At 35.8% G+C, this 16,076-nt stretch overlaps 1 long non-coding RNA gene across 1 annotated transcript in view; it reads right to left on the reverse strand.

The window, feature by feature from the left end:
- LOC141507297 (uncharacterized) overlaps window positions 1-12,425 on the reverse strand; it is an 81,327-nt gene extending 68,902 nt beyond the window's left edge. The window contains exons 1-2 of the long non-coding RNA XR_012474116.1: window positions 9,339-12,425; window positions 8,662-8,855 (exon numbers count right to left, since the gene is read on the reverse strand). This is a non-coding gene — a long non-coding RNA (uncharacterized LOC141507297). The remainder of the gene's footprint in view (window positions 1-8,661; window positions 8,856-9,338) is intronic.
- Between the last annotated feature and the right edge of the window lie 3,651 nt (window positions 12,426-16,076).

Consider the following 16,076-nt stretch of genomic DNA (forward strand, 5'->3'; position numbering starts at 1 on the left):
AGATCCTAAAGGCTTTGTTCACTTGGTTTAATAATTCCAAGGGCCAGCTTGCAGGGAGCACTGGTTGCTTTCTCTGAAGTGCTTGGGTTCCTCAGCAGCAGGGTATGATTTGACCAACAATGTGCTGAGCCCTGGGGGAGGGAGTTAATCTCTTTCAGTTGAGTGAACTCTATTGCCCTGAGAGGGTGGGGGGTTGTTTATTGTTTGTTCTGGGAAAAGGGCTCTGCAGAAAGTATGGAGCTCAGGTCTCTGGCCCAGGTCGTTTTTCTCCAGGTGTCCTCTGAAACACTCTGTGCTGGAACTCACCCTCCCATACCTCCTCTCTCCAAAGACTCTGCAGCTAAAGTTGTATCTCACACCTGACACTCACCAAAGTCTCTCAGGCTGAGGCTGGCACTCTGGCTTCCCCCAGCTGCTGTCCCCAAGCTGCCCCTCTGCTCTCATCTCCCTGTTCACCCACAGTCCCCTGAGATAGACCTTCTTGGTAAGTGTTCTTCTCCTAGCTTCTCTTTCTGAGTTTTTGTTGATCGAATTTCCATTAAGAGGTTTCTTTCATGCTGCTTTTGAGGAGAAAGGGGAGCACTTAACACAGTGCCTGTCTTCTCTCCACCATCTTGGCTGGAAACCTACTGTGAATTCTTCTAATCAAATTGCCTATATCATATACTTAGCATTCATTATATGCTTACTACCTTGAGCTGGTTCCTGCATTATCTTGATTTGTCTTGCTATTTAGCTCATGTTTTTTTATATAATTTGAAGGTAATTTAACAAGATGGAGAGTGTTGGGGTTAAAGTAAGGAAGACTTGAATTCTAACCTCATCTTTGACAAAATTCAGGTCACTTTGAGAATTCCCATTATATGTAAGTGCTACAGACAAGTTCCCTCAGACTTTTTTGGTCTTAGCTGGCTGCTAGGTCATCCTGAGGATAGAGGCTATGCCCTGGGGCAAGAAAGACCTTAGAGTTAGAAAGGCCTGGGTTCAAAACTGGTCTCACTTACTTTGTGTCCAGGTGTCTGTCAATTAAGATCTCTTTTTGTCTCAGTTTCCCCATCTATAGAATGGGGATGACAATAATAAAATCTACCTCCCAGGAATGTTAAGAGGATAAAATGAGAATATTTCTAATGCACTTTTTTTGTAAACCTGAAAGCACTAGACCAACACTAGCAATTATTATAATTAGCAATTATCATAGATAGGTTGTGATCAGAATTGGTGGAAGGAGTTCCAACACAGAAAGGTCAGTCCTACATAGATGAGTCTATAGATACATCACATATTTACATAGTTTTATTTAATTTTTTGCATGTCTACATCTTGAGACAAGGACTGTATGTGGTGGCCATACATAATTATCCCTCAATTAATGTTGTGTGAATAAATATATTCACTCCTTATCTCAGAATCTGGGTAAATATGTCCAAACTGCAGAACAAGGATATCCAAAATGCACAAGGCATGTTTATAATGACAAAGAAAATAGTAAATTAAGTTTTTTTTCTCTTATAATTTTCAAAATAAAAATTGTCTATTTCTTACCCTAGTCATATTCTTTTAAATGATGATAGTTTCTTCAGGCTGGCTTTTTTAATAAAAATAAATTAAGGCAAACTTTAGGCTATAATTCAGATATGAAATTGGGATGTCAAAGTATTGTTTCTGTTTATTGTGCTTTTATTTCAATATAATCCATAGATTTCAAATATTAGCACCAGAGAACAAGAGGGAGATAGTTAAAAAATTTTTTCCTATTCCTCTGTTTTCAGACAGGCCACATTTAAGGTACTCAGTCAATTACAAACACCCTTGATTTTAGAGTAGTTACATTTCAGAAAAATTACCTGTTAAATGAATTTTTGTAATGTAACTGTTTCTATCATTGTTTTCCCTTATAAAACTGAAGATATGTTCAATTCAAATCAACAGACATATAGTGAACATTTGTGATGAGCAAGTCAACACTTCAATTGGTCCATCCTACATCCTTGGGAGTTTAGCCCTGGTCCCCAAAAGTGTTACAGTTCCCATTTTGGAAATCACTGGTCTAACATTATTTGGTTGAAGCCTTCTTTTCTCAATGCTCAGAATTTCAAATTTTCTAAAAGTGCTTTTTTTAAGCTATAGCTATCTGAATTGGTATTAACAAGCAGTAATAGAGATAGGTTAGAAGTCTGATAGCAGAACATGATCAAAACATGACTGGAATGATGAGCTTTGATAAAATGCCTAGGGAGGATCATAGGATCATAGGATCACAGATTCAGAGGGAAGAGAATTAAGAAGGAAGGCAGTAAAAAATAAAGGAATTTTTCTGGAACTAAGAATAAATAAGATATAATAGCACTGGGAAAGGCCAGCATCAGAGATTCTGCTGTTTGAATCAAGTGCAATGGGTTTGATATGTTTTTGAAGCTCTGCTGATGACCTAGCAGGACAAATAATAATAGCTCATATTTATATAATGGCCAAAAATTTGCAGTGCACTTTAAATATGTTTTCTCAGTTGATTCTTACAAAATCTCTGTTAATTATATTTCATTTTATGATTAACTATTAATTAATACTAATTAATAATTAATTATAATAAATATTTTATAGAAGAAGAAACTGAGTCTGAGAGATTAAGTGACACCCCCCCCCCCCAGGAATCACACAGCTAGTGTCTGGGGTAAAATATAAATCCAGATTTCTACAGATTTCATATTGAGCACTCTAACCACTTCATCATTTAGCTGTCTACCACAGACCATGCACATTTCTGGAATTAAGTGCTACAGTGCTATAGAGTGGAAGGCATAAGCTGGGCAGTTCCGATTATCAACAAAGCACCTGATGACACCTGATGGTTGCCTGATGGTGATTAAGAAAAAGACACAGCATTAATTTCTGGCTATCATTTTTTGCATATCTCAACTTGTTGTGGTTGTTTAATACACTGGCAATGGTCCTTGACCATGTTTGTACTGTGACTAACCAGAAGGAAGAAAGGATTCAAAAGCCATCCCTCTTTGAACCGCAGATGAATTATTTCTCATTCTCCATTGTGTGAGTTTCATGGATTATATCTAAGCTCTGGCACTCTGGTCCCTGGCTCAGGATAGGATTGTTTCATCTCTGTCCCTTGTAGAGTGAAATTCTGTTGTAGGTTCCAGCTTATTTTGTCAGAGCTAGCTAGTATTCATATAAAGCTTTAAGATTTACAAAGTGCTTCATATAGGTTATATTATTTGAACCTCACAACAACCCTGGTGAAGTAAATATTATTATCCTCATTTTACAGATGAGGAAATTGAAACTGAGAAAGGTTAAGTGACCTGCCCAAGGCTTCAGACATAGGGAGAATCTAAGACAGAATTGAATTGAGGTCTTCTTAGCTCCAAATCCAAAATCTAACTATAATGTCACTTAGCTGAATCTCAGAAGACATTTGGGGTGTGGGCTTAAATTAAAGACTTTTATTTGAAGTTTAACATCTTAGGGAAACAGTCAGTGTGTTTGAACGTACTTCTGGAGTATAAGAACTTGGCTTCAAATCCTACCTTAGATATTTACTACCTAAAATAACCTTGGACAACAACCAATTTCCTTAAGGTTCCAGTTTTCTCATCTGTGAAATAAAGGGGCTGATTCAAATGATCTCTGGGAAACCTTTCTGCTCTAAGTCTATGATCCCCAATGACCTTGAGTTTCCAATCATTTTTGAACATAGTGGAGCAAGAGCTGACTAAGACTGGTAAGGACTTATGAAAGAACTAATTCTAACAAAAATGCATTTGTAAGAAATAGACACTAGGCACATGCAGATACATATTTCAGTACTCAAAGGGATATGGGTTGTTGATGTGGGTTTATTCTATGTCATATATTTTCTATCTTACATATTTCAACCCACTGATAGATTCTCAGTCAGTGTAAGTTTGGTTTGTATCTTCCCCAAAATATTTGATAGGACATCCACTCAACATCTTGCAGCTCTTAGAATACCAATCTTTTTACCATTCCTTGTTTTTCATATATGACACTGAGCTGAACATTATGAAAAAAGCAAAAAAAAATGGGAATCTTTGTGAACTGAGTAGAGCAGAATCTATTTGCCATGGCTGAAATTACAGGGTAAATTAAAAATTCCCTGCAACAGGGAAATAGTCCCTGAGAAGATATACATTCCTTCAGGATACTGTCTAATGAAGGAGAAAAACCCTGGTCACCTGAGTAATCCTAGGAAATACATTAAACTTTTCTGAACCTCTGGTTTTTTCCTTAAATTTTTTTGAGCCCTAGTTTCTACATGCAAAATGAAGAACTTATACTATAAAACTGATATAGTCCCTTCCAGCTAGATCTATGAAGAAAATGAAATTTTATTACAAAGATGTCATGAAAGTATCTCAATAAAGTCAAGACATAAAAAATGAAAAGTATGGGTCAATATGGAATTTAGAAAAAAAAAGATGGTAGCATAAGAATTTTTCAGTTTTTCTGTTTTACAGTACAAGCAAGAGAATGCTATGATTTCAAATGACCAGTCCCAGTTTTTAGCCTTAAAAATAAGAGAATATTTCAGACAGGCATCATTTGGTGGGACTAGGTACAGATTCAAAAGAATTATATAGCATGACCCTTTCCATTTAAAAACTTCCAACATCACTGAGGAGACAAGACTAATGGACATGGAGCAGAGAATTTTATAAAACTCAGATTGGTGTGTTAGAATAATGCAGCAGTAATCAAGAGACCTGGGCTGCTCTAATACCCAGATGTTAATAGTGAACTTTGGAGAACCACTTCAACTCTCTAGTCATTGGCTAGCTCCTCTGTAAAAGAAATAAGTTCGACTAGATCATCTCTAAAGTCTCTCCCAATTCTTAACATTTTTGATTCTCTACAATACCCTTTAAGACCATCACACTCCCTTAGCTCCAATTCCATGTGAGGAACAGTCTTTTAATCTAAAATTTGGTTTTCTAAGTCTGTCACCCCACTGAGAGGAAAATACCCACTACTGGAAATGCCCTGGTTCTGATTATTGGGCCAGATATATTTCCCATTTCAAATTAACTCATTAGCTTTCTCGTCTATAAATCAGTCTCTTGTTATATTTTTACACCTTGAATTAATTCACAAGTGTCTAATCATAACTAATAAATTTTAGTTTCTGAGTCTGCAAATGTGAAATTAGTTCAATGAGAAGAAAAATTAGTTCTGTAATTAGAGGACATGGGTTCAAATTTTACCTCCAGTATGACCAATGAAACTGCAGGACCATATATTGAAGAAAAATTAACTGTACCAAATTATAATGATCTCTATTTTATTGTTCAATCATCTTTTTTTTAGGCATGTTCAGTCCTTCATGACCCTTTTTATTGGTGTTTTTTTGGCAAGGATCCTGGAGTGGTTTTGACATTTCCTATTCCAGCTTATTTTAGAGCTGAAGAAACTAAAGTAAACAGGGTTAAGTGACTTGCCCAAGATCACACTACCAATTCAAGTCTGAGGCCAGATTTGAACTTAGGAAGATGAGTCTTCCTGATTCCAGGCCTTTGCTGCACCAAAACCTGATAATATTGGTACTTTGAGCTTATTTGGGATTGTGTGCCATAGCTGACTCTGGCTCCCACTTGCAGGAGACCAGGCCTTTTACATTTTACCTACCACAGGTTTCTCAGGCACCAGAGGGTTGAGGAATTTTTCCTACTGGAAAATAGGTTCCCCTATTTTAGGAATCCACTGACTAACAATTCAATTCCAATTAACCACATAATGTTGGATAATTTTTTTACAAAACAACATTTACTTAAAAGATATAAAAGAACAAATAAATACTTCTCCCAATATCTTGGTGACATAATACCCCAACTTCACCCTTCATATCATGAGGTGAGAGACAAGATAGAAGTCATAGTTTGGTTCCCTCTTAGTATTAATCCCAACAAATTCAAACCTATTGGCAATGTTAGTACCTAGATACAAGTTCCAAAAGCTAGTGGGTTAAGCTGTAATAATAGCCTGGATACCTGGAATTCTGCCCCCAGTGGCTCAACACCTGGCTCTTATATGTAGAATGAAAAAGAATCAATGAAAAGTCCAAAGACCTAGGTCCATTCTCAACTTTGTGCACTGGGTGAAAGAGGCACCCAACTAGTCCTCTCTCGGACATGATTGCAGTTTCTTGTTGCTGAGTCAATCACAGTTTTAGGGAAAGATTCTCAACAAAGAATGTGCATTTATTTCCCAGTCTTTTGGTCTCCCAGAAGCAAATTCCACACCTTCCATATGGATGATGCCATCAATAATATGTGTTAAACCTCCATTGCACATTTTTCTTTTTTTATTTAATTTACCAGGACCTCTGTAAAGATTTGCAGTAAATGACCTAGAGAGTTGTGCAAAAGCTGAAGAGAAATAGCAATGTTCCATCTCATAGGAAGCATTTCTCTGTTTCTCTTCCTTTGTCTCTTTACCTCTACTATTCAGGGGCACCTGAGAATATAAAGCAATATGAAGAAAGCAAATAAACAAAATAGCTTAGTATTATTTAGACTTAAATAATTATAAAAGTGTCAGTTATCTTATTCCATTGTAACAATGATCCTGAATCACTAAAAGACAGGGGTGGGATTTTATACTAGACATTTCAGTGCCAAATCCAGTAGTCTAACAATTATGCCAAACTATGTTACTAGATAAATGTATTAAGATTTCTTTAAGTTTGGTTATGCAGGCACACTTGAAACTATCAGTCCTTCTATTTCAATAAAAATCAAATCAAATGAAATGAAACCAAATGAAACAAAATAACAGTGCTTCACCAATATCAACAAAAATAAGGGACAATGACTTTCTATTTTAAAGCTGTCCCTTTCAAGTTTTCATGTTGGATTTTTCTAAAGCTCCAAATGAAAGTATTTGCATTTATAGTCTATAAAAGATGCTAAAAGGAAAGCTGAGATCGTGGTGGAGGAGATGAGGAAAAGGGAGGAGAAAATGGGGATCAAATCATGTGAAAATCAGAGACAGCACGTCTCAAAGAAAATAGGCAACAGGGAAGTGTGACATCCAATTTTTTGAAAGGGGGAGGGAGAACTGTAATTAAATTTTCTGATCTTGTTAGCCAATTTCTTCACTCACTGCCCCTGAACTAGAGAACGGGAAGGGAGAAAGGACACTGTTGCGTCAGTGGTGGTAGCGAGGGAAATTAGGTTTTCACGGATTATTGGGTTAGTTCCACTTCTCCCACTTTTTAATTTATTTGTCTGCATGTTCTCCAGAGCTGAAAAGATTGCGAGTCTTTTTTTTTCATTTTTCTTTAATTAGATCTGATTTTGGAGTATGAAAACTTCGGAGGGGATAGTATGACAATAGATCCATAGTGGCCTTCAGCATATCTACCTTCCCCCCCCACCCAGGATTCTATTTTTGAACCCTTCTTCAGAATGGAAGGGAATCCTAATAGGAGGGTTTCTTGCTTTGTTTCTACTTCTAAAATGTTACTAATATCATTGTCAGTCACAAAATAGCTTCTGGGCATTCTAAGGGATAAATAATAATGAGTATTTATTATGCTCATTTGAATTTAAACAGAAAAAGGAGAATTTATTTCCATGCTGCCTTTCCTTCATTCTCCTTTCTTTGCCCTGCTTTTTTCATTATGAAAGAAATAAGAGCAAGAATTAGTATTATGGGTCCTCTGGGTGTTACAGAAGGGGTAATAATGCCTCTCACTGTTATTTTCTTTTGAGCCCAACGAATTAGTCAGAATAATAATAATAATAAAAAGAAAACAAATGAGACTGTGGTAAATGACTTATATTAAGACCTAAACTTAGTCAATGACTAATCATTCAAAAAAAATTCTCAAGGGCAAGTGCTTCAGAAATTACAAAGGGTGTTAATGGAGCAAGCACTAACAGAAATGTCACCAATCTGTTTATTTTAGGCAGTCAATGGAATACTGGGTATGAACTCTAGTACAAAAGCTCTTGTTGGAAAGAGTAGTCAAGGGGTCTCTGTTTTTCAACCCAAGTACATAGCAATCTTTGCATATTATTCCTAATAAAAGAAGAGGCATCTTTTAAGAAACATCACTTGAAAACTCAGAATTTAAATTTACACCATGCAAATTTTCCCCCAAAATAGTTATATTTAAGGTCAGTTGTGGGAGACAAGTATTAGATGGTGAAGAAAGTTGGATAAGATGTGGAGACAAGGAGAGAAAGGGGAAATAATAATAATGGTAGTAAATAATTTGCAATTGTCTGGTATTTTAAGGTTTACTAAGCACTTTATGTATATTATCTCATTTGATTCTTACAACATCTACCTGAGGAACAAAGGAAATAAAAAGAAGAGGGATCAATGGAATTAGAGGGAGAATAGTGAGAGCAGAAGGAATTGTTAGAGAAAGATAAAAGAGTAGGAAGAAGAGAAAATGCAAAGAAGAGAAAAAATGGTCAAGAGGAGAAAAGAGAAAGATTGGAAGAGAGTGAGGGTTGTTTATTGTATCTTCAGTCTTGGAAAGATTAGATGTACTTAGAGAAATTAATTTATTTTAGATAAGTTTCAGCATGTCAGTTCAAGACTCTATACATGATTTCTTCTGGGTTACATCAGCATGTGTTTCTACATATAACATGGGCATAAGTTTCTACTTACATTGATACTGGCTGCAACCTGTCCAGGTGACCTTTGTGAGTTGTTGTGACAAATAATTCATCATTCTGCAGACAGCAGAATGGTAAATCTCTGAATTTTGTTACACAGGTCCTCATAGGGTACATCTTCCAGGTTCAGGACCAATCAGAGGTAGGCATGGCTTTATAGATCTCAGCATCATGATGACTCAAGCACTAGAAGCAGATTTTTATTCAAGGAAATGTCTTATTATACTTAACAATAGAGAGGAAAAGATACATTGCAAGATTCATGGCAATTTAAATATCTATAAATTACTGTGGATTCCTTTTAGTACTATATTTTATTTACCTTTGGCAAATCTCTTAAAAAGCACTAGACAGGCAAAAATGAATGGGCAGAAGTGAAGGGCAGGAGAACAAACCAAAAGGTACCTCCCTGAGTACTGCGTGAGGAGACTGAGTGAAACTGGGGATAAGGATATTTGAGAGTGTAGATTCAAGTAGAGGAACTAGGACTGGGCACTTGGAATCCCAGCACTGATCAGAACTGACAAGTACATTTTTAAAGGTCAAATTCTTTGCTTTTCATACACAGCAAAATGAATAATATTAAATATCCTATTATCACAGAAATCTTTAAGTCAAACAAAAACAAAAACATCTTTTAAGTTCTGGAGATAAGTCATTTTTAATTACCTGAAACAACATGATGGAATGACTTTCAAGAGCTGCGTGACTCCCATTCCTGTTTGAATAAGACAGGCTTGAAAAGTGAACGGAGTGAATGGCTTCTGAAAATTTGGGAGTTAATAAATTTCTTCTACCCTCTTGTCTTTCCCCAGGCTTCCTTATGACTTGTCTATATTCAATACTTATTGTGATAAATAAATTGATATTCCTTGTCTTTTCCTCCTGGCATATCACATTTAGTTGCACTTCCTTGTGATTGATAGAACTATGGAAAAGAATCTTGATTTGTTCCAGGTAATGCCCTGGCTTGGCTTTCTTTGTCCTCTTGTCCCCTATTCTTTATATCATATTTCTCCAAAATATGGTCTTATGATATCAGTTCTTACGTTATTTTTTTGCTCCAAAAGCCACGTTAGAGCTTATTTTCAGGGAATGTCTATTTTTTTATGTAGGAGAATTTACATTTATCCAAATATAGTCATATCATCTTCTGGAACATCATCATAACCCTCCAAACCCCAAATTTTATCCTGAATTTCTTGCAACTCAATTTCCTATACAACCATTGGTCCTAATCTCTCATGTCTAGTAATAGATCTCTCCTTAAATGAGCACTTTTTGCCCATGGAGCCCATTCATAGTTCATTAGCAAGATAGCTGTCAGTGATTTTATCCTATGAATTCCTCACCCAAGTCACCATCTCTTATAGTCTTGACTTCCCAAAGTTTCCACTTTGACTTCTCTCCATTCAATTTTCAAAATAATCATTGATATCAATGCACAAATGGTTCTTGAATAGCTTGTTTATTGCAATATCAAGATAGTCAGTCATTCCTGTGGGAATCATTATTTGATCTAGTCTTCTCTCTTCAAGGAAATTTTTCACATCAGTAAGGACTGGCTGAGTCCCAGACTAGTGGACCTCTTTGGGAATCTCACAAAGCAAATGACCACATTAAAGAAACCCACTTCCTTAGAATTGCTTGTATACACCAGACATTTTTGGTTTCAAAAACATAAATGCCTGAACCACGTTCAATCTTATCTCTCTTGTCCTTAGTGATGATTAGATGTATGTTGCAATGGATGTTCTAAATGCATCCATCTGACTGACAAACTTAACTGGGGTTTATTTTAGGAGTAGGACTTATATTACAAGCATCCTGGGGAAAAAAGCATACTAGGGCTATATTCCCTAGTTTGGGGGAAATATAGTAGTTAACAAAAATGAATTTAAGGATTTCACAGATTAAGTGACTGGCCCATGTGCTCACTGAGAACAAGAGTCTAAGATAGGATTCAAAGTCTAATATTCTATCCAATAAGCCAGTGGTTTCCAAACTTTTTAACCATGGGTTCATTTGGGTAATTTTTTTGTGTGTATGTTTGTGTGTGTATATATGTGTGTATGTATGTGTGTGTGTGTTTGTGTGTGTATATATATATATGTGTGTGTGTGTGTGAATGTGTATACTGTGTGAATATATGTGTGTGTGAGAGAGTATTGTGTATGTGTATAAGTGAGTTAGTGTCTGTGTGTGTGTGTGTGTGTGTGTGTGTGTGTGTGTGTGTGTACTGGTGGGTAGGCAGGGAAGGGAGAGGGAGGGTCAGAATTTTCCCCATGGCAGCAGTGCATGCTCTGGGTGCCTTAATTGGAGTTAGATTATAATCCAACTTGGAGTTTGGGAGGTCAATGTCATTCTGAAAAGGGAACAAAAATTAGTAGTTTTCATGGCAGCAAGAAGAGAATGAAGGGGGAGAACATTAAGTTGTGATAAGTAATGAATGATTGTGTGGGCAGCAAGCCCCATAATTAAACCTCAAGAAGAATGCAGCATGCAACTCAACTTCCTTCCTCTTATTGATTGATTAGATACCCATTGGGACAACTTTGTAACACTGAATTATACTGCTCAGAATTCTCAGGGACTAACCAATCCATTCTATAGTTCTAGATAATCTATATGATACTGCTAATAAGTGCTCCTCAGGGTGTGGAGGGCAGAAGAATCAGGAAACCTAGTCTTTGTGAAAGCATACTAATTCACTGTTGGATAGACATCCTTATTAGGAAAATTTTCCTAGAAGCAATGAGAAGTCAAAAGGAAAACCAAAAAAATTCCCATTTCCAGATAATAACCTTTCAAATACTTACAAAGAGATGCCAAGTCCAGGCCCTACATACACACACACACACACACACACACACACACACACACACACAGACTTCATTCCCAATATCATCTCAACCAAACTCTCCTGTGTTCATGTTAAGCAACCCAAGTCCCTTTTACCAATATGTTCTTCACTGAAAACATATGCAAAAAACTTTTATGCCTTCTTCTCTCCCTCTCTATTATTTCCCTTAGTGATCTCATCTAAGATCATCAGATTCAACTATGATCACTGTGTATATGATTCTAAGATTTATTTGTCCAGCTCTAATCTCTCTGCTGACCTTCAGTATCTCTGTTTATTGGATATCTCAAATTGGATATCTCATAGACCTCTTAAATTCAACATACCCCAAAGTTACTCATTATCTTTTCCCTAAATCTTCCTCTCTTCTTAATTGCCTGATGTACCCCCATCCTACCATTCACCCAGGCTTGTAAATGAGGTATATTCCTCAACTCCTCTCTCACATATTTCTGATATTAAATCAGTTGCCAAGTCCAATCATTTATTTCTTCTCAATAACTCTTGTATGTGATCCACTTTCTTCTCTCTCACTGTCATCAATCTGGCACAGTAAAGCTGACTTGATCAGTTTATCACAGTCCAACAAAGTCATGCTTTAGTTTGTAGAAAGACCAGAAATAAGAGTATGCTTTGTACAGATAAAAGATCACTTTATAGGGGAACAACATGAAGGTTCACCAAAATAAGTATGTAAAATAGAGAAGATAGTCAATATGACTGAGAAACCAGGAAAATGAGGCAAAGTTAGGCAAGATTTCAAAATTCAAAGTATCAAAACAATTTCTTCAAATCGTTTTGTATAATTTGATTCATTCAATACATAAGATATACTCAATTTTATTTTATTCTTAAATGTTTTATTTTTCAGTTAATAAGCATCTATTTTTCTCTCTCCCAAGTAAAACAAAGCCTTGGTCATAAATATGACATCCAATCAAAAGAAATTCAGATATTGATCATATCCAAAAATATTTGCCTTTTTCTGCACCTTGAATAAATTTTGCCTATTTTTTCATGTTTGCTCCTCTCTGCCAATCTAATGAGTACAAAGTACAACCTGAGAGTTTGATTTTATTTACATGTCTCTATAAATTATTTGTAGGGTTTTTCATAGGGCTCTAGATAACCTGTGTTTCTTCCCTTGAGACTATTTATTCATTTCCTTTGACCATTTATCAGGTGGAATATGGCTCTTATTCTTTTCATTTTAATCAGTTCCTTCCATATGTTAAAAATGAGACTTTTTATCAGAGAAGCTTGCTTTAGATGTTTTTCTAGTTAATTATTTCCCTTCTAATCTTAACTAAATTAATTTTATTTATGCAATAAAGATAGAGATGGAGATGATATAGCTATGGCTGTTTTGTGATCCCAAAGAAATTTATCCTTTCTACAACTTTCTTCACCATTAGTATTGCCAAAACTCTTCTGTTCATTTCCTTAATAGACTTAATATTTTTGTGAGCTTGGGGTAGTTTGTATTTGGCAATAACATATTTTCGCAAGTTGTATCCTATAAATCACACACATACACACAGATTGCTCCTTCAAAATAAGGTAGATGTGTTTATTGAATATGCAAAATTTAAATGCTAATTTATAACTTTGGGAAATGTTTAACTCAAAACAAGAATATTGATCTACCAAATAATTTCATGGCCTGAGGAAATTTAGTATAAAATATGTTAACACTCCCATGAGAAAAATATACATGTATGCATATATAGAGAGATCTATCTATATATCAATATAGCTAGATAGATATAGATATAGATATCTTTCCTGAATGATGTTTGAATTTGGGGTGTGTTTCCCTAGAAACATCCAGGAATATGAATTGTCCCAGTCTTAGGAAAAGGAAGCTCCTAAAGCCCAAGAAACAAATCAGATCTAAGGCCAAAGTTTAAAAAAAACTTACTAAAAAGGATTCATTTATTCCCAAGTATTTATTCCCTTCCCACCAAAGGCCTCACACTATAAATCATATTCCAGGTCAAGATAGTTTAGACTACTAAAGTATAAAAGAAGGGAGCCCTAAACTAGAGAGGGGGGGAAGTCTGATTAGATTTCTATATTAGATTTCTATTAATGTTTCTCTATCCTGTTATGGGAACCTCTTAAGCTTTCTAGACAGCCATAACAGGTGGTGGGGATGAGAAAGGGAAAAGAGAAAATCAAAGATAGTAAATACACTTATTCTAGACTCTTTGGTTTGATAATTTTCATTACTTTATTTCTGCTGGAGTTTCTCAGAGCCTCTTAACTGTTCTTTTCTTATTCTTTCCAACTTCTGTCTCTGGAAAATTGAAGGTGAACAAAGGATATGTCACTTTCACTTGATAATTTTTGGTCTTTCCATTCTTATAAATGTCCTGTGATCAGATTATTAAAGTTTGAGCTATTTCAAGGGAAGAAATTAATAAAGTCCTCAGGTCTTTCCATTCTCCACCAAATCATTTCTCCATTGTGAATTAGAATGTCTTCCCAACAGGATGGGTAAACCTACACAAGGAATGCTAAGAAAAATTCTGTGTGGTAGTTTCCAGGAGCTGCAGATCACTGTACCTGCCTCCAGCCAATGAAAAATGGAAGTTTCCTTCTTCAGGTCATACAGCCCAGATTCTTCACTCTCCCCTACACATAAAATGGAACCTAAATTTTCATTCACTCAACTGCCCATATCTCATTTGTCAGAGCCCAAATCCATATCAACCAGTTCTAAGAAGTCCTCCCTGGTCTGAATTTCAGGAATCTTGAGTCTTCTTCCTCCCTGGGTTTGAGTACATCTTGCTTTTCTGATGGCATTGGTTTGTAGAGGTTATAATGGTTAAAGCTTGAAGCTCAGGATATCTGGATACTCTTTGCTGGCAAGGTGAGCATGATGCTCTGGCTAATCAGTTCCCAAGCACTGATAAATTTTTCTTCCCAATCTGGCAAAATTAATGCTGCTTCCTCTGCACACCTGCTGTCTCTATGGCCAGAGAATCTGAAAATATTTTAATGTTCTCATCAATCTGTGTTCTTCTGTTCCAGTAATGCACTTAGAGATGGTTTCTTTATTGCCAATGTCAAAGTCTTTAGGGTTCTGCCTCCCCAAAATGGACTTTCATCAAATAGTGAATATCAATTCCTTCTACCCTCTATTTTCTTCCTCCCTCTTCATCGTTTTTCCCCTGCTTAGCTTCCATCTTCCTTCATGCTCTCCTTCCTTTTCTTTTTCCTTATATCCCTCTGTTCACAAAAAAAAAAGGTGTGTGCTTCTTAGGTAAGATAGATAGATAGACAGATGATAGATAGATAGATAGATAGATAGATAGATAGATAGATAGATAGATAGACATGTATATATCTACCCACATGAGTTATTAAATGTAGTAAATACTTATTCATAGACATATCTGGAATCTTGCTTATCTCTCTCCAAAGGAAATTGTCTTTCCTACAGTAAAAAGAGCAGAAGAACTTTAAGGCCAAGTGCTATATTTTCTAAGTATAGCAGAGTAGAATTATAGCTATCTGTTCCACTTCTCTCCCTCAAACTATTGCTGGTCTTAGAGCTATGACTGACAATAGAAAGATGCTTCCTAGACTCATATCCACTGCCTTGACCCCTTTCCAACAAACACCAGTTACACAAAAACAATCATAAATTATGAGAAACCCCATACATCCAAGTAAATGGCAAACAGAAATTAAAGAAGTTTTATAAATTAGAGCAAAGCAGAAGATGCACAAACATGAGCAAATTCTTTAAAAAGGCTCATGATGACATTTTGGATCAAGACCTCAAGAAAGACACCTTGTTTTTAACAAAAAAGAAACCCTCCAAAATCTCAGGGAAGTCAAGCTGGAAACCAGAAACATTATTGAGAAGCAGACTTCCCGTAACTGTCTCCTGCTTCCAAAGTCTTCCACTCTTTCCACTACTCTCCTCAAAAAAAGTCTTGGATATATAAATAGAGAAGAAGAAAAGAAAAATTTCTTTCCTCTCAAAAGTTCTAGCACCAACTCTGTCCCTCACAAAGTCATGAACAGTTATGTCATCATTCTCTGAACCAATTAGGAAATCCTTATTTAAAATACTTCAGGATTATCTAAAAAAATCCAGATTGCATTTTTCTACAAATTTACCAGGCATAGGTATGAAATTTATATGAAAAGAAGGAATTCCTCTTAACAAAAAAAAGCTTCTGAAGTCCATAAAATGGGTTTCTTACCCTGCAAATCATCGCCACAGACAGAATTCCCCATACCCAAACCTCAAGTTTTAATAGGTCATTCTGGCTAGTCTGACCCTGGCTTATTTATTCTTTATTATTTCTTCCTTTTCCTATTCCACTTAACCTTCACTATATATATCTTCAACTCCAATGGGGAATATGTACAATACCAAAAGAGAGAGTGATTGCATACTCTGGAGTGTCTAAAATGAGTAGGCAAGGGGGAAAGATTTAAAACTACAACTTTAAAGGAAAACAAAATTAATTTATTATGATTGTTGCAAATGTATTTTATTTATGATTAGAAATTGGCGAGGGATA

This window comes from Macrotis lagotis, chromosome 1 (assembly GCF_037893015.1).
Source record: "Macrotis lagotis isolate mMagLag1 chromosome 1, bilby.v1.9.chrom.fasta, whole genome shotgun sequence".
In the NCBI taxonomy this organism is placed as follows: domain Eukaryota; kingdom Metazoa; phylum Chordata; class Mammalia; order Peramelemorphia; family Peramelidae; genus Macrotis; species Macrotis lagotis.